The 22,061-nt window shown below is 34.0% G+C and overlaps 1 long non-coding RNA gene across 1 annotated transcript; it reads left to right on the top strand.

Annotated features, from left to right (window-relative positions):
- Positions 1-1,800: 1,800 nt before the first annotated feature.
- Positions 1,801-5,806, top strand: LOC125688474 (uncharacterized). Its single transcript, XR_007374737.1, has 3 exons — positions 1,801-1,894; positions 3,208-3,276; positions 4,206-5,806. It is a non-coding gene; the product is annotated as an uncharacterized LOC125688474 (long non-coding RNA).
- The last annotated feature ends 16,255 nt before the right edge of the window (positions 5,807-22,061 follow it).

Genomic DNA, 22,061 nt, shown 5'->3' with positions numbered 1-22,061 from the left:
CCAGTACTTTCTAGGTGCTTTTTGTTTGTTTGTTTGTTTGTTTTAATTATACAAATTAGTGGCTTTTGTCACTTTACTAGAAATGAAGCCAACATCAAATGTTGCATAAGATAAGGATGTTGGTAGTCCAATCTGATATCTGATGCCTGGTTGCCTCCTTTACGTTTGGGTCGTATTCATCCTTCTAGCCAAGTCAATGAAGCAGTACATGAGCTTGTTTCTTTCATTGTCATCCAACTGACCCTACTCAGTAACCCTACTTTTTAAAAAACATTGTCTTGATGTAAACTGACTTCTCTTTGGCAGAAAGAATTATAATGCTAAATGATTCTTGTGAAATGTAGTTATAATATAAATACAAACAAAACATTGCAACTCATATGTTGAACTACAGAATGTAATGCCCTACCAATTTCCATTTTTAATCTACCTTGATTGCATAATTTTGCTTTTACTCTGTAAAAACTATTTTTCTCTGCAGAGCTGATGTTGATTCAATCTCCTCAGTTTCTAAAGCACTCTGTAGTTCCATACAAATTTACAAATACCACAAATTTACATGAAAAAAAAAACCAACAAAAAATAAAAACCGAACATTTCACCTCTGAAAGAATATTGAAATAATATTAGGACTATGCATGTGACTCTGAAACATGGAATTGTATCTTATCACAAGGATGGATGCAAGTACACGATCCTATGACACAGAAATATGGAATTCCAAACAAAGAAAAAATCTATTGAATTAAAGTCTGGCAGTACATACCTGTTTAAGAGATTGATAAAGGATTGCACTTAGAAAGCACTGAATTCAGTAGGAAGCTGGTAATATATACTTTAATCTAATATTTCATAAGTAACTGGCAAAATAAGATTTTTCATTTTTACGGTTTCTTGCACCTGCTGCTCTCTCTTGAATGTCAGTGATACTATGAATTGTTACTAAGGAAACAGAGAATCATGGATTTAATTAATACTTATCAGGTAAAGAACTTTAGACTATTTGATTTTGGGGGGAAAAAACTTACAAAACAATATTGTTGAAAATCAGCCTGCACATATCTTGTTTTAGTCTGAAGACTAAAAGATCTCTGGCTGTAGCAGTTTTGTCTCATTCCTCTACAATTAAAAAAAAAAAAAAAAAAAAAAGAAACTAACAGATAAACTAACACAAAACAAAAACAAAACTCCACAATTCAGAGAATAAATGAATGTGCAAATGGCAATGAAAGTAGCCATTTTTAATTATCTTTTCTTCTGCAGTTTGGTTTTATAGAGAAATTGAAATATATATAAAATTGCCTTTGAGGTTTATATGAAGTCCTTGTGTATTGTAACCTCTGTCAGAACTGGAATTAGTATTTACTATGTGGACCTTCTCCAGAAGGCCAGATTAATAAAATAGATTCTCCAGATTAATAAAATAGAAATATTTTTTTTCTTCAGAATTTAGTACACACCCAAGGAACTTTTTGCAGCCTGAATGTTTTTGTAATCATATGTTCAGTCAGAAATAGGTGATGTAGAAGAAATGCTATGTCATAGCTTGAACCAGTGATTGAGCCTCTGACAGGAAGGCAGGGCCAAACCAGAGGACCTCAGTGCGTGCAATACATTTGAGTGACTAGAAGGGGTGTAGTCAACATCCACCCCCTCCCTGACCTCATTTAAAAGTTGACAGTGGAGGCAAGGTGATCTTGTTGGAAGTCTTGTTTTTTTTTTCTGTATGTGAGACCTTTGGAATGTAAGTAGTTTCTTTTCTTTGTTTGAATGCCCATATCTGTTACATTTGAGCTAAGTCCTTACCTCCTGCAGTCTTGGACTTTGCTATTCTGCTGCTTTGCAGTGTTTTCCATTGTGTTCCAGCTGGGAATGTGTCAAATAAAATGTGAGGGTAAGTAGTATGGGATAGGAATATTAACTAGATTACTCTGATGCATAATTAAAATAATGGTTGTGAACAGCTCATTATCTTGTGGAAAAGATGATGTAATCAATCACAAGTGATTTTTATCTTTAAGACCGAAAGTTTACTAGCTTGATATGATAATATGTATAACTTCTAATAAGCATGTAAAAGATCTGACACTAACATTATGCTGTCCTTATTTTTTTTAATAAACTTTTGGCTAATTATGATCACAGTGAAGGGTCTAGATCCAAAGAGACTAGGTTCCTGCTAGAGGTTTCTGACTATTGTTGCTCCTCCCCTCTCCCCTCCAGTTAGTCCACGCAGATGTCCGTTAGAACTTATTTCAGCGCTGATCTTCCTTTCCCTTAAAGCTGTAAAGGGATAAAGATAAAACAAAAAATAACTAATTCAAAAGAAGTTACACTTCTTTGCCTATAAGCTGGAAGATAAAATTAACTGCCTTATGCATCTATAGGAGTGTAATAATGAAATATCTTCTTATGCAATGTTATTTTACAAAGATTTGTGTGACTCTTTAATGTAGGTTTTACGTGCTCAAAGACTGCCAGTATGTAATATGTATTCTACTTAACAACTGTACTGCAGTGTATGTGGAAGGCAATGTTATTTGCACAGTATAAATAACAGCTTGTCCAGAGAGATCAGGGACCAGGATGCATGTAGGTATTTCAATCCAAGCTACTCTTTATCAACGATGAACAGCACCATATATCTTTCAGAAGGGAAGTTTATGAGGTGCTTTATTAACTTCTCCAGTAGTGCAAGACCTGATCGTGTAAATTATCCTGTAATGCTTCATGCTAGATATGCAACATAATTCAGCTGTCTGTGTGTGAGAAGGGTATACAAGATATTGGAATAATATAATTTTTGCCCTTTTTCTAGTAAGTGATTAGTAATTATCTAGGTTGTAACATTGACCCTTGCTATTTGTTGATCCTTTAAAATGGCTGTGACTGAGTACCATCCATCTTGCAGTTAAGTGTAACCTAGAGTTTAATTATGTTTCTTGTTGTCAAGCAACAAACACTTCAGCAGTTTTTAATGTTCTACAAGCTAAAGTAATAGAATTTATCTAAAATATTCCATTAAATGCATTATGATTTATTTTCTTCTATAATCAAACTGATAATCTCACAGTAATAAAATGTAAAAAATACAAATTAAATACTGATTTTTGTACGTACAGATAATATTAATGTAAGACCATGTAATGGTATTGTATTGCATTAAAATAGATATATCCCGTGGCAGCTTATTTTCCTTTGTTTCAGATAAGATGTATATGACACTGCTGTGCATTTATTTTAAACTGCTTAAAACAGCTCAACTCAGTTATAGTTGTAAGTATATGCATCACTTATGGGGCATGATTATGAGTAAGGACTAGTGAGCTTCCTGTAGGAGAAGTTGTTTTTACATATTTAATTTTCTATCATGAAATGATATTTCAGATGATTGGCTTTTGTTTTCACTAACATAATGTACTCCATGTTCAGTACGTGTATGTGATCAGTGAATTGGAACTCACATTTTTTTTAAAAAAGGGGGGAAAAAAATCAAGTAGGAATTGATGAAGGCAGAAAGGCAAAAACAGAAATATATTGCAATAACACAGGATCCCTACCAAGCAGAATATTAAGAAATCACACACACACACACACACACACACACACAAAAAAAAAAAAAAAAAAAAATCAGTGTCTTTAAAAATATAGTTGAAAACAAACCATATGAGAATTCCTTATTTGGTAGTTTATTACTATGAAAACTCTTCATGAAAATTTGCTTGTTTCAATTAAATATTTGTAGAGGCTTTTTTTGTCAGTATTGCTAATCTCAATCAGGAAAGAGCTCAATACAGTTGATTTCTATGGGGATTAGAGCACATCAATTTTCCTGCACCATATTAAACAAAAAGACACTTAGAATACAGTTTACTTGAGTTTCATCCTTCACTCAAGTGAATCCTAGTGGGTATTTGAAAATGATTATCATCTCCCTTTTTTTTTTTTTATGGGAACCTTTAGAAGGGTTTTTTTCTTCATTACTACAAAAGTAGAGCTTGCAAAACTTGAAAATTACATAGAGCAAAAATTATTCCCCAATCCTATTTAAGAGTCTCTTTTGAAAAATTACAGACTTACCTCTTTCAACTATATAAGAGCCCTACACCTGGAAACAGTGGGAACAGAGTATGTTATGTTCAAACACCATGCTTCTGTTATAAATTTAACTGTTTGTGTATTTAAGTAATACCTTTACTTCACAGAATCACACAATCCCTGGATGACTGTGGGGGACCTCCGGATGACATCTAGTTTAAAATCTCTGCTCAAGCAGGCCCATCTGGACTCATACCCATGGGCTACAGCTCCGGTCCAGGGTCTGTTCCTGTGAAAGTCTCTCCATGGGCTGTGGTCTCCTTCAGGCTACATCCACCTGCTGCACTATGGGCTCCACCACAGACTGCATGTGGAGATCTGCTCTGCATGGTGCCCCATAGGCTGCAGGAGGAATTCTACTCTGTGCCTGCAGCAACTCCTGCCATCCTTCTGGCCTGACCATGGTGTCTGGGTTGCTGTTTGTCTCCACAGTTTCTCATTCGTCTATCCCAGCTGCTTTTGTACAGAAGTTATTGTGGAGTTTTTTTTTAGTTGTTTATCTCCTTTCACAGAGGCACAACTGGCATTGTTCATTGGCTCAGCTTTGGCCAGGGGTAGGTCCTTTTTGGAACCAGCTGGAAAGGAATTTCTGATATGTGGCAGCTTCTGGGCTCTGCTAATAGAAGTCAAGCCTGCAACTCTCATACTATCAAAATAATGCTATTTAAACTCAGAACATCTAATTAATCTGCCACTTCCTCCAGTTTTGTGTCATCTGCAGACTTAATGGGAGTATGTTCAATTCCATTGTCCAGATTATTCATGAAGGTGTTAAACAGGACGGGATTTAGTATTGACCTGTATGGATACTCCACTAGTTAATGATCTCCAGTAAGAATTTGCACAAACTACTATCTTCTGGCCATATAGCCTGTTCTTGGTCCACCTGACTATCTACACATTCTATCCGTTCTTCAAGTTTCTCTATGAGGATCTTATGGAGGACAGAGTCAAAATATTTAGTAAGATAACATTTCTTAAAAATTATCAGGTTGGACAGGCATGAGCATCTTGCACTATGGCTTGTACTCCCTGCTATGTGCTTCAGATGATAACATTTGAAATGAAATGTAAATATGGCAAGCTCAAGTTATAGCAAGTAATTCACATATTTTGATACAGTGGCTGAATGCAGTCCTGTAAACAGTGAAAAATATGTAGTTCTGTTTTACACTTTGATACAGGAATTTGAGAATAGATTTCAAGATGTCAAAAGAAATTGTCACTTCTTTGTATATTTCAACTCCATTTCAGTCAACATAAATACATTACTTGCAGATTTTCACATGGAATGTGTAGTGTTGCAATCAGAGATTCAACTAAATGAAGAATTTGGTAATGTATCTTTACCAGACTTTCAAAAGTCCTATCTTAGCAGAGACAAATATCCCTTGCTTCACAGTTCACTGTCTTTTTGGCAGTAGTACATTTGTGGATAATTATTGTCAAGGATAAAGCACAGGAAGAAAAATATTTCAACAGAAATCTGATGAGTACCTTGAGAACTCACGAGGAATGGTAATCACTGCCATAAAACCAGTCTGATGCACTTGTTTCACAAAAATAAGGTAAAACATGTGACTAGTTTTGTTTTTGTTGCTGTTTTTTGTTTTAATAAAAAAAAAAATGTAAATTTTGTTTCTTACATACATTAAATTCATTATGTTCTTCATGCAGTCCAAGGCAATTCTTATTTGCTCATTGTGGCCCAGGCAAGCCAAGAAGTTGGACAACCATGGGATTGGCCAAACCTGACTTCACCTTTCTGGATATATATTAAATACTTCTGTAAGGGGGGGAGGGGGGGGGGGGGGAAGTAGAAACATGCAGCATTTTGACAACTTTTTATTTTCACAACAATATAATTCATCAATTAGTTTAACATATTTTCATCCTGAAGTGAATGTGTCAAAGCTCTAGTACTTTCATTGTTGCATGGATGTAAATACTTTGTAAGGGTAAAGGCCTTCAATCTTATTTTTTTTTTTCTTTTTAGCCAGCCTCTCCACTTGATAGAGTCATCTCTGTACTCTACTGCTTTTCTGGGGCAGCAAAGTTACCTTTGTCAGATATTTCAAGTGCTATAATCCTTGTGTACTTTCACTTCTGCAGCTTGAATCATTCTTCTAAGTTCTTTGAGAGAGTTTGTTTTCTAAGTTGTCCTATCTGTCCCCTGTCTTCTCATTGCATTGCTTTTAGTTTGTCAAATTCTTCCATTTCCTCCTTCCCTAGCCTGCAAGACTGATTCTGTATTGACTCCATGTAACAACAATCATAATAGATAACAAGGAAATAACGGTCATTTTAATATCCAGTAATCTTACTCAATAGCAAATGGATATCTAAGACATAGCAGTCATAGAGGACAGTGCTTTTACATGTAATGAAACATCTTTGTCCTAATGAAACAAAGATAGAAAGCTTGATTGGGGGTCATTGGAAGGTATTATTTTAGAGAGTGGGGTGGACGGAGATGCAAGGTGCTTTGTGTATGTATGCTTTATTTTGGGTGCAATTGTGATCTTTTGTTTCTCTGGGGAGCACTCCTGGGAGCTGCTGCCACTTCCCAGTCTCCTCCCAATCCCTGTTTTTTCAAAAGATGACCTTGAACTGAATATATATTATCAGTTGCAGATCTTGAGAATAAATGCTTGCACATATCAAACTACATTCACTTTCTTTATATAACAAGATTACTTATTGAAATATGAAAAGAAAAAAAATTCTCTTGTGAAGGAGAGGAATAAGAACTATTTCACTTCTGTTTCTTTCACAAGGTCTTGTGGATCAGAAATAACAAAACTTGCTATTTGCTTACCTTGAAAATAACTTTTAATTCTGTGTAAATGGGTACAGAGTACTGTGTTATTTAACTTTTATATGAAAACATGATTTTGGGTTTCTAACTACAACTTTCAATAATGTGAAATGATCAGTCAAGTTGAAGCAGTTCTGAGAATAGGTGAATAATATTTGCTGCTTTATACAAGGTGTTTTACAGGAGGAAAAAAAAATCAAGATCAGTCTTATATTGAATTTTCAGGAATGTGTGATTTATATTTTTTTCTTAGCCAACATATTCCAATGGGAATAGAAACGTCATTAAAGTTTTCTCTCGAAAGAATATATCTCTATAAAGAATATTCACCACTTCCTTCTACTCTGCATATATAACCTGTGAGTTCAAAGTCATTACTGGGAATGACGTATGCTACGTATTAAATATTTTTTATCTCTAAAAGATATTCAGTGTCACACAATATTTTCTAGGTTGGTTTTTTTTTTTTTTTTTTTTTTTTTCAGATGTACTCACTGAGAAATAGATGTTAATTCTAGAGATTGTGGACATTTTCTCTTGGTTTTGGAAAGTTCCAATGTAATAAAATCATTTTAACTGTGACAGTCATGATCATGCTTCTTGCTCTACTATACAATGAAATGAAAAATAAAGTATTTCATCTGAGAAGATAAATTTTAACTTAAAGATTTAGAGCAAGCTACCTACTCTTTCCTTGCATAGAAGAATTCAAATTTTAGCTCTGGCCAGCAGAGCTGGGGATACTATCTGCTGAAGAAGCAGAGGCGGAGAGATGCAAACACCAGATGGCTATGCCATGATTAACACTTAAATTATTATATATAAAAGTAAGCATTTTCAGTATGTTTATCCAGAAAGAAAAATTACTGTAGGAAGGAAAAAAAAAAAAAAACAAAACAAAACAAAAAAAACCCTAAAACATGACAGTGGTAAAGTCCAACCAGTTAATATGTCAAAAGATTTCTTAACTGGAAGAGTTAGTTATAAGGGTAACATATTGTCTGTTTATGATGCTCTAAAAGAGCATACAGAAATTCTGTTACAATATTGCAATTATCTAGAGGAATATTTATATTATAAGTCAGTGTTAAATTAAAATTAATACTTAACAAACAAGTATTCGCATTGTTAGTGTTTTACGTAGACTATATCATGTTCTTTGGACTCAAATATTTCACTATTAATGTATTCTCTACTTGGTGAAAAACACTGATGCTACATATTTATATGACCTAGTTTATTTATAAGCTGATACTTGCATATACCTCGAAAGCATTCTATAACTTTAGATAACTTCAGAGGTTTAGCTATAATCGAGGTGGCTGCAAATACAAAGCCTACAACGGATAAAAAGTTGTATCTGAAGCATGATTAAAGAATGTTCTTTATGAAAATTTTTGACAGATGAACAAAGAGGTAAGGGTTATCATTTCTTCTTCCAAAGACATCTCCCTTAGTTTGGCTGTTTTTTTTTTTTTTTCACCCTGCTGTTCAAATAGTCATGAGATACATTTTAAGGTAGCAAATATGATGAGTTAATTTGTGTAGCCACTGCTAATTAGGCTTGTACAAACACAATGTCCTAGCATATAGATTGAGTTTTTAGCCTACACCAGCTGTAATACCATCAAATTGAAGCTGCTAGTATATATCTGCAGGCATGGTAATCAAGGATCTGGGCATTTAGATGAAGTTGTATTTAGCATATTGATGTATAATAGGTGTGATTGCAGATAAGCGGAAAATATGATCAGTCTGTGAATATACTTTTCTTCTGTGTAACATTCAAAAGAGTGTAATAAATGTTGCTTTCCTGTAGGTTCCTTTAGGTACTGAAAGGCCTTTAAAACATCTCCCAAGAGCCTTCTCTTCTCTAAGCTGAATAATTCCAACTCTTTGTGCCTCTTTTTGTAAGAGTTGCTCCAGCCCTCTGTGCATCTCTAAGGGTTCTCCTCTTCCTCAAGGTCCATGTCCTTTTTATGGTGCGCCAAAGCTGAAAGCAATATGCCAGATGAAGTCTCAGGAGAGCCTACTAGAAAAGGAGAATAAGCTCTCTTGACCAGCTGGTTATGCCGCTTTTGATGCAGACAAGAATACATTTGGCTTTCTGGGCTGCAAGGGCACATTTCTGACATATGCTGTTTTTCATCATCTAACATTGCCAAGTCCTCCTCAGGCTGCTCTTATTCCGTTCTCTACCCAATCTGTATTTGTACTTGGTATTGCCATGATGCAGGTGCAGAAGCTTGCATTTGGACTTGCTGGCATGGAGTTCTTACAGTTCCACCTCTCAAGGCTAACGTGGTCCCTCTGTATGTCATCCCTTCCCTCCATCATGTCAACTGTACCACGTGGTCTGATTAAAAAGTCATGATGTCCTGATCTTCATGACTCCTTGACCTGTGGGTGTAACAGAGATCACAGTACCGACTTTTTAGGATTCTGTATTATTGATTCAACAAATTTATCAATACTGTTACAGTGAATATGGGCTGTAATTATCAATACTATGACAAAAACTATAATTGTGAGAAGTTGTACTTATCAAGACTACAATTATGATAGATGATGTTCATGCATAGTTCATTATTTATATATATGTAATATACCAGTACCAAGTGCATGAAACTGGTATGAGAAGTGTGGGGGAAAGTCAAGCTGTTCTTACAATTATCTAATTAATAAAAATTAATATCAAAAAGAAAGGAATTAAGGAAAAGGCTTTCAGAAGGCGCCAAGTCCGTCTAGTAGGCTCAAGATTGGGACCAAATAAATACTGATTGAAGTCTCACTTTAAATTGATCTGCATCAGAGTCCATTAGGGATCCCTAGAAAATGATTAATTTGTTTAGGAAATCCTGGTGGAAAGACAAATTAATGCAATACAGAATGTTTTCCAAGACAGAGAGTCTCCATATTGGATAGAAATAGAGTCCTCTTGTAACACAGAGACATAAGCAGGTGTAGCACAGTGTCTTTGGCCAATAGATGTTGCTAATTTTTCTGTTTCAACTAAGACAACAAATAGCAATGATCCTCCCTGTTCTCTTGGGTAAAATTTTCCTTCTCAGACTATCTTCTTTTCAGATGATAAGTTGCTGCCATAGTTCTTTGGTTTTGTCCTTATCAATGATATCATTGACATATCTCCTGTTCTTAGGTACTCAGCTGATGTTCAAAGAGGTTAGCTGTGCCTATCAAGAATGTTCCTGGTTCCCAGAATTAGTTTCCAGGACAGTAGGTAGGCATTTTCTCTCAGTAGATTTCCCACTAGGACCAGGTCACTGTATTGACTGCCCTCATCTAATGGCCGAGCTGAAAACAGGAACAAGAACAAATATTCCTGCTTCTCTTCTAAGTTTATTCTAGATTATATTCTGCCATAACTTTATTTCAAAGACAGAGTAAAAAATATGACCTATGATTGATAAACCCAAGAAACTGCTGTGCAAAAAAAAAAAAAAAAAAAGGGACCAGTCAATTACTAAAAGATTTGTGATATATTGATATATTAATGCTGCTTAAAAAACAAGTTTGCATTGCATTACGTCTATGAATTTCACTGATTTATCTAACAGGCAATCTGGCCCCATCAGATCTTCTGAGGTAATCAGATTTTCACTTTGGCTTGAAAGCAGCAAAAATTTTACACTTAAGTTTCAGCTTGATAATCTTTAAGACTTTTTCATCGCTTCTGTCCACATCTTGTTACAGTTGACAAGTGCACGTATTCAAAAATAATTGCAGCCTTCTCATATTTCTATGAGAAATAAAAAGAGCACGTGTTTTTTGAGTTGTTATGCTATGCTGCAGTGCTTCTAAGGATTGAAAAGTATTTAAATGTTAAAACAAAAATTTTTCATTTTTCCCTTTCTTCCAGTTTTTTCTTTTCCCTTCTTCTCCCTCAGTAAAAACCCTCATTGTTATTGATTGTTTATTTAGCAAGAGGCTACAGAAATATTTCTACCACAGGTGAAAGCTGGCCAGGAGTAAACCTTCCTAGTTCTGTTTTACATCCTTTCTTGACTATTAGTCATGATGAATGGTGCCAGACTAACTAGTTTGGGAATGTAGACACAACTGTGTTGAATTCATATTATTTTCAGTTGCTGTGAAAATTGTTGTAATGATAATGAGTTTATGACATTTCACATTCTTCTCAATAACTGTCAAAAGGGTTATATATTCTCTGAAAGATAATAGTAAACAGCATTGTTTTTGATTTTGTTAGCTTTTTGGAATTTGATTTGCTAGGGACAATTTTTCGTGATTATAGTTTTAATAATCTGTAAGCAAATAGAGCAATAAACAGGAAACAAAGCATAGAATATTGAAAAGACTAAAATAGTACCTGCAGAAATCAGTACTGTAGTATGTCTTGAATTCCAAAATTTAAGGCTTAATTCTCATAGCTAAGGCTAGACTATCATGCATTGAGATACCTGGTGTAGAGTGAAATAAAATTATTCTTGTGTCTTGGTTCCTTTTTTTTTTTTTCTTATTTTCCCATATACATAGAAATTTGGGAAGCAATGGTAGATTATAAATTCATACTCTGGTTATAGAAACATTCAGCAAAGCTGGAGGGAACTTAATGAATACTTTTATTCCTTTTGCATTGAACATATACTCTTGTATGAGTGATAATCTCAATTTGCCATGGCTTCAATACAGAAAATTGTGTGGCTCCATTACTGTAAAATATATTTATGACTTCTGTGAACTGTTAGAATATGAATGAATACAGTCCATTATAAAAGAAAAACTGAATACTTATATTAATTCTACTGAAGCCATGAAGTCTTTAGAAAATCAAGTCACAGAAGTTTCTTGTCTTGTCAGGATTTTATTCTGTCCTATTTCAAGGTCTAGAGATATATTAAGAAGTTTTCTAGAATGTTAAGTGGTTAGGTGTAACATTAGTGCAGTTATGATATACTTATTTGATATTCTTCAAAAAATTTTGCTGCTTTTGTAGAATCAATCCAATACCTGTTGCTTCAGTGTTTGACAGAGGTAAGCCAGAGAATCTGGAGCAGAATTTAGCACATCACATACCATTCTTAAAGATGAACTTTACTTAGCAGAGTTTTAGGAAGACTGCCTCAGTAAATGGCAGCAGTGCACTGATGAAGATATAATTAGTACCTATGGTAGAATCTCTCGGGCATAAGCATTACTGTCTTGGCAATATTTGGTAAATTATGTTACTTATTGGTCTTTTCTTCTTTTATTTTGTTAAGGTAAGTAGGACTTCTACTCTGCAGTTGCAAAATGGTTGTTGATTTAGTTTAATCAACTGCAAACAAAATTTACTGTGAGCTGTTTTATAGCTTTTACTTTTTCAAGTGTAGTACAGGTAGATAATTCAGTCTTTAAAAAACCTTGATTTTAATAGCTAATCTTTGACAAAACTCACTAAAACCATGAGGAAATTTTGTTTGTTTGGTGGTGGCTTTTTAAATGACTTTTAGCCTTTTATTTTGGAAATCTAATGTCATCGAGATATATAATTTTGATGACAGAGATGAAGTAATAGTTTGGATGGATGATAAATTGGAAGGATCTAAGAGATAAAGAGAGAGAAAAAAAGTGTAGAAGCTTTTAAGTCCATTTTCTGTCATATCCTTTATTTGATTGCCAAAACCAATTTTTGGCTTTCTGTTGTTGAATGTTTTAATGATCAAAGTAAAAAGTAGATAACTGTGATGTTAAGCACAGGTGAGAGATCAACAAATATATTCATTATATTATACTTTAGGTCTGTAAGTGATCAATGCTATTCATTGCTAGCTTCATAAAGTGAATGTTAATCCCCATCTACAGTTAAGGATGCTCATAAATAATTCCAGAATTTTAGAAGTTAACTCTGTGTTTAGTGTGTAGAAAAGCTTTATAACCCACTGCTAGGCTGGAGGAAATCTTTGTGGCTTCACAGATTCATTGGAGCTGTGCTGGATGCTCTGATGAGTCTGTTTTAGTAAGAAACTTACCATGTCTTCTCACAAATTCTTCTTGAAACTGTCAGTAGACTTGTGATATTTTTTACAGTGCTGTGTCTTAAGGATTTAAAAAATAATAATGATCTTGGTAGGGAGAATATCACTGTGCTAGATGATGCTACTTTGCTTTTGAAGTTCTTAAAATTGCAAGAAAAGCATTTTCAATCATTTATCTTTTACATATCTGCAAAAAGAATGGGAGAGTGGAAATTGCCTTATTAAGGTTCTAGTCCAGCAGAGCTGATAAATACCCATTAAAGCAGCTGAATAGTTCTAGTAATTTAAAGTCTAGTAATGTAAAGTACTTCTTTACATATTCATGTGCCCATTTACTTAGGTGTAGGACTCAAATGCATTGTTATGGCTTTTATGATTTTCTCATGTACAATTTCTGTCTTGGAATGAGGATGTAGAAAAGATTGAAGTCAGCCCTGCTCTTAGCCATTAAAAATTCAAATGAATTAGATTCATAAGGATGCAGAACATGGTCTTTGATGCACAAATTATTTAATGATTAAAAGGAGCTATATTTCATAGAGAATTACATAAATTAGGTTGTTTAATACAGTGATGAGGAACCTGTATTTTTGAATATCCTTATGCATTACCAGCCTAACCACAAATTAAAGTTAATTTGATTTGATTGAGGTGACCTCTAGGTTTAAAAATAAATAAATAAATTAGAAAAATAAAACTACACAATCCTGTTCAATGAAAAACTTCCATGTTAAGAAATGTTTACACCACCACATTAAGTGCAGTTTACCTGATTTTGTAGGAGGTCACATCCTTTGCTCACAATGATAGAATGAAAAGAATTCAGAATTATTCTGGCACCTCAACACAAACTGAAAAGTAAGTCATAAATCTTTATAAGTGACTACAAAGATTATTGTTTATTCACATTCATATAAACTGTATAAACTAAATTTCTGCTTTGAATCTTTCTTGATGTTTCACCCTTGCAGGCAGTGAGGCACATACATCAGTGGAATGGGCAAGAAAATCTGGAAGGTAAAAGTGAGAAAACTCATGGGTTGAGATTAAGACAGTTTAACAGGTAAAGCAAAAGACACAAAGCATGATAAGGAATTCATTGATTACTTCCCATTGGCAGGCAAAAGTTCAGCCATTTTCAGGAGGACAGGGCTCATCACGTGTAATGGTTTCCTGGGAAAACAAATGCAACCACTTTGAACTTTTCACCCTTTACTCCAGCTTTTACGAGCATGATGCCATATAGTATGGAATCACTTTCGTTGGGATCAACTGTTTTTACTCTGTCTCCTTACCAGCAGCTTGGCATCCCCAACCTTCTTGCTGAAGAAATAAAAAAGAATTTGATTCTGCTCAGCAACAACTAAAACACAAGTGTGCTATCAACATCCTTCCTTCTCAAATTTGAAACATAGCACCATATGTGCCTCTACAAAGAAAATTAACATTTTCTCAGCTGAAAACAAACAAACAAACAAAACCAAAACCAAAACAAACAAACAAAAAAACCCCCACAGTTATACTTCAGAAGGTCTCCTCACTGCCTGTATCAGGAATCAAGTTATATTAATGTCTCTATATTGTCGCTGCTGAATAAGTAATTAATCAGCTCATTGATGATGTTTATTTTCTCACCCAGATATGAAGAAGTCTCCTTTCCACTATACATTAAAAGTAATCAATAGAGGGCGACACTTTCATGCAACCAAAAATAAACAAATAAGTAAACAATATCACAGCATCACAGCCCTACAGAAATTTAAAACATTCATGAGAAGAGATCAAAATGTGGGTTTGGCTGTAGACATCCAATCCTCTCTGTGTTCTTTTAGAGATTCTATATGTGGAGGATTTAATTCATATCAAAATCAATTTTATTGGAAGATGTTACATAGGGTTTTAACATAGAAAAATTTTATAGCTATGTACTGAAATCACTATTTAAGCAAAATGGAGTAATTTAAACAAACATTTAGATCACAACGTGAGATTGATTTCCTTTGCTTGTCTCTGTATGTCTTGATGCTGGACATTTCATTCACAAGGGGGGAGTGTGTGGGCTGAAGTCAGGTCAGACTTATTGTTCTCTTCAAAATTGTGTTGCTAGTTCTATAGTTATTGTATAGTTATTATAGTTATTATACTCTGCTGAGCAGAACCAGATGTTTACTTTTCTCACATTGGTCTGTCTAATTAGGGGAGCCATTCACACTTTTAACAAACTTAGGAGAAACATTTAGACCTCCAGTTAATCCATTCAACTGTTGTGAGAGTTTAGAACTAAGATCAGCTTCCAGTACTTTTTATGTTGAAATAAAGTCAACTTTTTTTGCAACAGATGTGGTTAGTCCTGTTGGTTTGTTTGTTGCTGAGGGCTATGGTCTATTTGTTATTATTAGCATCCTTTCACACTGGACCCTCCACTACCCATAAAAGTGGAGTCTGTAACATCTTTGTGATCTCTGTCTCTTCTAAGACATGAAACACTGTCCTTATTTTTCACTGAGTAGATTGGTATCTGCCTCTGCTCTGATTTGCTTCAGTACTTGGACAAAAAGGGAAAGATAAGTACTACTTGTAAGGAAAATACATAGAGCAAGTGTCCTGCTCCTGCTGTTTTTATTCCCCATGTCTGAGCCAGATAGTCTGGCCACATTGTTCCAGGTTGAATCTGGAGTTACACACCAGAGAGAAGCAAGTGCTACTTCTGCAATGCCAACTGAAATAATGTTACAAGTGAAAAATGTTACAACTGAAGAGGACTATGGAAGTAAACTTATCTGACTGCCTACCTGTCAGTCTACTAATCTATTGTTTAGCCATGTATTTATTTATAAAGTTGATCAGAATAGGTGAGAGAATCTGTACACTTTCCTATATCCTTCCCCCCCAGAAAAGGCCAAAAAACTTATTCTTTAAGTTTAATCAAGTTTAATGATTTTAAGTTGATAAATTCTTTTAAAAAATCAGCATAACATTTAAAAATGAATAATGAGGATGATAAATGCACAGAAAGTTAAAAATGATATTAAGATTTTAGAAGTTGTATAAGTTTCAGTGCTGTTTGAAAAAACGAACTGGAGGACGAATGGGAACTCAAAAAAGAGCTTTGATTCTTCAGTTTTTCCTTTTGAATGTCATTGTTGGTTACTAACTTGAAATTTTCAGGGTAGTGTTTCTCATTTGTCGTTCAGGTATGCAAATCTTAGATTTCTAGATTACCATTTAAAAATTGTTTGTAGGACTCACTTCTGCTGGTGCTTTTCTTGCATGTGTTTGATTCTGTAGTAATTTTGTGAACAGTTTACCTCCTCAGCGAACTGAAATAATTTTTCTTTTACATGAGTGATAAAAGGATTAAAATAAAAACACTAATGAGAATTGCCTTCTCAGATTGCGTGCTCTTCGCTCTATTCAGAATCTTGCTTTTTTGCACAATTATTTGAGAATTTATTCTTCTATGAACCATCTTTTTTTTCAAAAAAAAGTGTCTATGATTGCTGAAAATTTGTTTTAATAGTGCTGAGACTGCCCTTTCCTAAGCAGTCAGTAAAATGAGTACATTACTAAAATGTCTCTCTGCAGCAAATTCTTTGAAATGTCCTAACTAAATTAATCCCTTTGCAACTTTCAATATATTTTTGATCATGCTATCTTCTAGACTGTCTATTCTATAGTTAGAGTACTTCTACCAAGTTAATTAATTGTGTAAGTTTAAAGAACATTAAATTACTCGATGGATGTCTCTTCCATTACCTGCCTTCCAACCTGTGAAGCTGAATTAGATTAACACTACTTTTCTTTTGAATTAGATAATCAAGGAGGTGTTTAGTATAATTTCTGTTCCCGCCTTCAGCTAATTTTCAGTGGAATAGAAAACCTGTGCTTGTAAGTTCTAAACTTTGAATCACATTGTGACTTTCATAACCATTTTAGTGTCACTTTCAATTAGGAAGTGCTCATAAACAATGTTCGTTCTTTCTTTCTCTCTTTCTCTCTTTCTCTCTCTCTCTCTCTCTCTCTTTTTCTTTCTTTCTTTCTTTCTTTCTTTCTTTCTTTCTTTCTTTCTTTCTTTCTTTCTTTCTTTCTTTCTTTCTTTCTTTCTTTCTTTCTTTCTTTCTTTCTTTCTTTCTTTCTTTCTTTCTTTCTTTCTTTCTTTCTTTCTTTCTTTCTTTCTTTCTTTCTTCAGTTTTGCCTCCAAGGTATATAAAAATGTTAGTAGTATTCTTACTTCGTGTCAATAAATTGCTGTTCTGTTCTTCCCTCCTCAACTCATTTGCTTGTGTCTAAATTTTATCTTATAAAAAAGACATAAAATTCAGACAGTGATGAGATTAGAGAAATGTAGATGAAAAGTGGAACAGAATGACACAATTAAAAGTTGCATCAGACATATTAAAAATAAAATGAAAGAAAATTGAGGCAATTAAAATTAAAGTCTGAAGAACAGACAATGTCATTTTATTATGTTAACCTTGAAATGTAGCATTTTATTCTAAAATAATAAATTTGGCATAGAGTGTATGTGAAGTGATTCCGTGCTGAAAGTAAAATAACTATGTTCATTAGTTAAAGCATTACAATAAGCCTTAGACGTTATTTTCTTTTCAATTTTCTTTTTCTTTTTTTCCAAAGAACTAGAGGCTCTTTCTTAAATGCATTTCTCACTTGGTGGCAAGAGATTTTGTGTGGATTTGTCCATAGATCTGAAAAGTGTAACAAAATGGGAGAGCGTGTGAAGATATTATTGTTTTTAATTCAGGGATATAGAAACAGATGTGGGCACAGAATTGTGATAGAGAGGGAACAGAAAGAAAAGTATTTTGCTGAGATACTTGATATTGCTTAGATAATAAATGGGTTTATTTCTATTAAATAAATAAAACAATGTTGTGTTTAAACATAATAAATGGATTTATTTCTGTTAAATAAATAAAATTATGTTGTATTTAAACATACACTTTCATTTTTCTCTTCCTTGATCTTTTAATTCCTTACTCTTTCATTTTTAGCCCACTAAAATACTTCTCAGGTCAATGACCAAAATACAGGAATTATTTGGATGAATAAGTGTATGTGTAACGTTATTAAAAATATTACTAATTATTACGTAACTTCAATAAACGTGATCGCCCTTTATAATTTCATTTCAGTTGGTTTCTTGGCTCTTTTCAAAATTAACAAGTTATCTAGATCAGTGTGCTCCCAGGAATAAATAATGAATTTCTCCCTTCTTCATCTTTTTTTTTTTTTTTTTTTTTTTTTTTTTTAATATATATTACATAGAATAGGAGCATAGAAAAAATTCCCTATCTCAGAAGCAGACCACCTTCTAGTAATCAAATAGGAACCTAAAAAGGTTGCAGATGTGTGACAGGCCATCAAAGTTATCTCAGCAGTTTCCACTGCATTGACCTTCCTGTGAAGACACTTCCTGAAAATATAGGGTTTTTATTTTTATTTTTATTATTTTTATTTTAATCTTTCACATACTGCTGTCTCTAGTTTTTTGTACTCACATACTCTATGTTCTTCTTTTCTGGCCCAAACTAGTGTGTTTTTTGCTAAACCCCTGATTTTATTGTATTTATATTAGAGCTGCTCATTCATAAAGAAGACACTGGAAATAATACTTCCTAAGATGTCTTTCTGAATCTGATCATGCACAGACAATTTTAAGTTTCGTTTGTGACTCTGTGATTCATTGAAATTCAAGGTGAAGTTAACAGTAACAAGACACTAAGAATCAGTTTCCAGGAGAGAGTATAAAGTTTTGCACAGTTAATAATTTACAGAACTAGCTATGTTTTGTGGCAACACTGAAGAAATTAGTTACAGGCAGAAATCTTTAGTTACTCTAATTTGATTGAAACAACAAAAGCAGTTTATCTATATATAATGCTGGTATCATTTGATGGAAATGAGTTATTTAGTTCTGATAGTTCATACATATATTTATGATAAATTTAGGATGCGCTGATTGTAAGAGCTTTTAAAAAGAACAGAATCAAAGAAACTCATTGTATTTTAAAGCTCTTCTGTAACTGTTCAGGTTAGAGATCTGACTGAAATCTCTTTCCATCTCTGCTTATGCATTATTCACAAAGGCCTAAAACTGGCCCTTTATGACCATGAGGACTACTTTTTTAAAGAATTCTAATGTAATTCAATCCTTTTGTATTGAATGGAGACATCAGATCATCACCCATGGAGTGATGAATTTCAGATGTTTAGAATTCTTAATGATTACCTCTAGAGTATAAATTTTACATTGACTCATTTGTATGTAAAAATTCTCCTGATGCTCAGCAGATGCCCTACTGTTGTATTATGAAATGAATTTTAACTTCATATAATTTCAAGAAAACCATCTCAACCCTCATCAAATATTTTTATAGCAAATGGGAAGTGTCCTGATAAAAATTTCACCATTCCTGTTTGAAACTAAGAATAATTGTCTAGGTGAAGTGAGAAAGAGTTATATAAAGGCAAAGGACACACTTGAATTTTTTACAGTTGTAAAAAAAAATGGTGAATCTCCATTTATTTTGGATACATTCATAAAAACAGTTTTTATAAAATAACACATTTCCCCGTTTTTAAAAAGACATTGATTTTACATGATTTATTTTTCCTTAAAAAACAAACAAAAACATATTTCCAAATTTGTTTCATTTCCAAAACAAAATCAATTTTTATTTATTTATGAATTATTTTTTCATTAAAAATATGTATATGCCTGTGCATAATGTGTATAAAATTTAAAGTGATTATGCATATGAATACAAGGCTTTATATGTATACATGTAACATATTTATGCTTATATTTATATTTTTAAAACTCATTTTCCTATATCTATGTGTCACATACGTATTATTAATAATATATATGAAAAGTGTCTAAATTATTAAAAAAAAAAATGTTCTCATGTCCATTTCAGTTTTGTAAACTAATTTGATTTTTTAACACTTGAATAAGATTTGTATAAAAAAAATAATTTGTTTCAAGAAAGATCATTTGTTGACTGTATCCACTTGGTCTCACTTATATCCATTTAAATCTAGTTAGTTGTTTTGCTTCAATGAATAGTACAATTGGCTAATGCAATTTTAGAGAACAAAATTTCCTACCCTAGCCTTCCTGGAAGTTTAATTTAAAGTGTTAGCAATTTTATGGCCTGGATGTACTTTAAAGTTAGAAATATTCAATTACTTCAGTGACTGTGATTTTACTACTTAGTTTCATTCAGTTACCATTGCCTCCACAATTTCTCTCTATTTCTCTCTCTTTCCTTTCAAGACTTAATCTATCCAGAAAGTACTTCGGCTTCTAGTGACTTACAGATCATGCAGGCTATCAAACGTTAGGCTCATAATCAGGTTTGTTCAGTGTTCAAAGGGGAAGCAACCATTTGCTGCTATAAATAAATGCTAAATTAGGCATTCCTTTCTGCCCATGGAACATATGTTTTTGATCAGTTTGTAGAGATCAAATAATGAAATAACATAATTAGAGGAGTAAGACTAAATGCGATGTGTTTTGTGTAGCTTGATTTTCATAGAATCAAAGTTGGAAGGGGCCTCTAATCCAACTCCCCTGAAATGAATAGGGACACCTACAGTTGGGTCAGGTTGTTCAGAGCCCCGTCTAGCCTAACCTCCAGGAATGACAGAGTATTCATCCCCTCTCTGAGTAACCTATTCAAGTGCCTCACTGCCCTTGTTGTCTTCCTTATGCTCAGTTTAAATCTCTCCTCTTTTGGTTTGAAACCATTTCTCCTTGTCTTATCACAACCAAGCCTGCAAAAGAGTCTCTCTCCTTTTTTCTTATGGCCCCTTTAGATACTGAAAGGCCACTCTCATATCTCCCCAGAACCTTCTCTTCTGCAAGCTGAACACCCCCAGCTCTCTCAGCCTGTTCTCACTGGGGAGGTGGATCATTCTGTGGCCCTCCTCTGGATATGATGCAGAAGGTCCACATCTCTCCTGTACTGAGGACTCCTTATATGAACACAGTACTCCAGGTGAGCTTTCATGAGAACAGAATAGAGGAGCAGGATCACCACCCTCACTTCTTTTGTCCTTGCTTCTTTTGATGCAGCCCAGAATACGGTTGTCTTTCTGGGCTGTGAAAACACATCTCTGTGCCTGTGTCCAGCTTACAATCCACCGGTACCCCTAAGTTCTTTTTGACAGAGATGTGCTCTATCCTTTCATCCACTGATAACAGGCATTGCCACAACCCAGGTGCAAGACCTTACACTTGGATTTTTTGAACTTCACGAGGTTCACTTGGTCCACTCCTCAACTTGTGCAGGTCTCTCTGAATAACATCAGATAGGCCTGTCGACTGTACCAGACACCTTCATATCATCCACAAACTTGCTGAAGGTGCACTTGATCCCACCATTGATGTCACTGATGAAAATATTAAAGAACACTGCTCATAGTACTGATCACTAATGGGCCCCACTCATCACTGATCTCCATGCAGATATTGACTATTGCTCTCTGGGCATGATATCACAACCAGTTCCTCATCCATCACAACGTCCACCCACCAAATCCGTATCTTTCCAATTTGGAGAGAAGAATGCTATGACAGACTGTGTTCAGTGACCTTACTGAAGTCCAGATAGATGACAGATAGATATCTTTAATTTTTTAGCACATACTGTTCACATGCACATTCAGACAGAAAGTAATCTAATTCCAATGAATTTTTTTGTTTTGAACACACTGAGCTCTGAATAGATTCAGGCCTTACTCTGTATTCAAGCTCCTGTGAAAAAGTTAGGTCTGAAACATAAAGAAGTAACATTTGCAGGTAGCTTATTTTAATGTGCATTTGGAAATATTTTCCATGATTTTGAAAGGGATGATATGTTCATCAAAGTTATACAACTTAATATCTTGATGTAGTGGGAGAAAAATAGACACAGGATAGCTAAGTCTGTATTGCTTCATCAAAGGATCTCTTTCAAAAAGATGAAATGCCTGAACACTTTGGAAGTCTACTTTCAGTTTTACTTTTCAAAGATATGATCAAATATCTGCCAAAATACATTATTCACAGTGAAACATTTCTACTGATTCTGTAGATACCTTGAGGCCTATATCTTTTGGCAGTATTACTGCAACAGCAG

The sequence above is a fragment of the Lagopus muta genome, chromosome 1 (assembly GCF_023343835.1).
Source record: "Lagopus muta isolate bLagMut1 chromosome 1, bLagMut1 primary, whole genome shotgun sequence".
NCBI lineage: Eukaryota > Metazoa > Chordata > Aves > Galliformes > Phasianidae > Lagopus > Lagopus muta.
The sequence above is the reverse complement of the archived record's forward strand: the minus strand, read 5'-3'. Positions and strand labels throughout refer to the sequence as shown.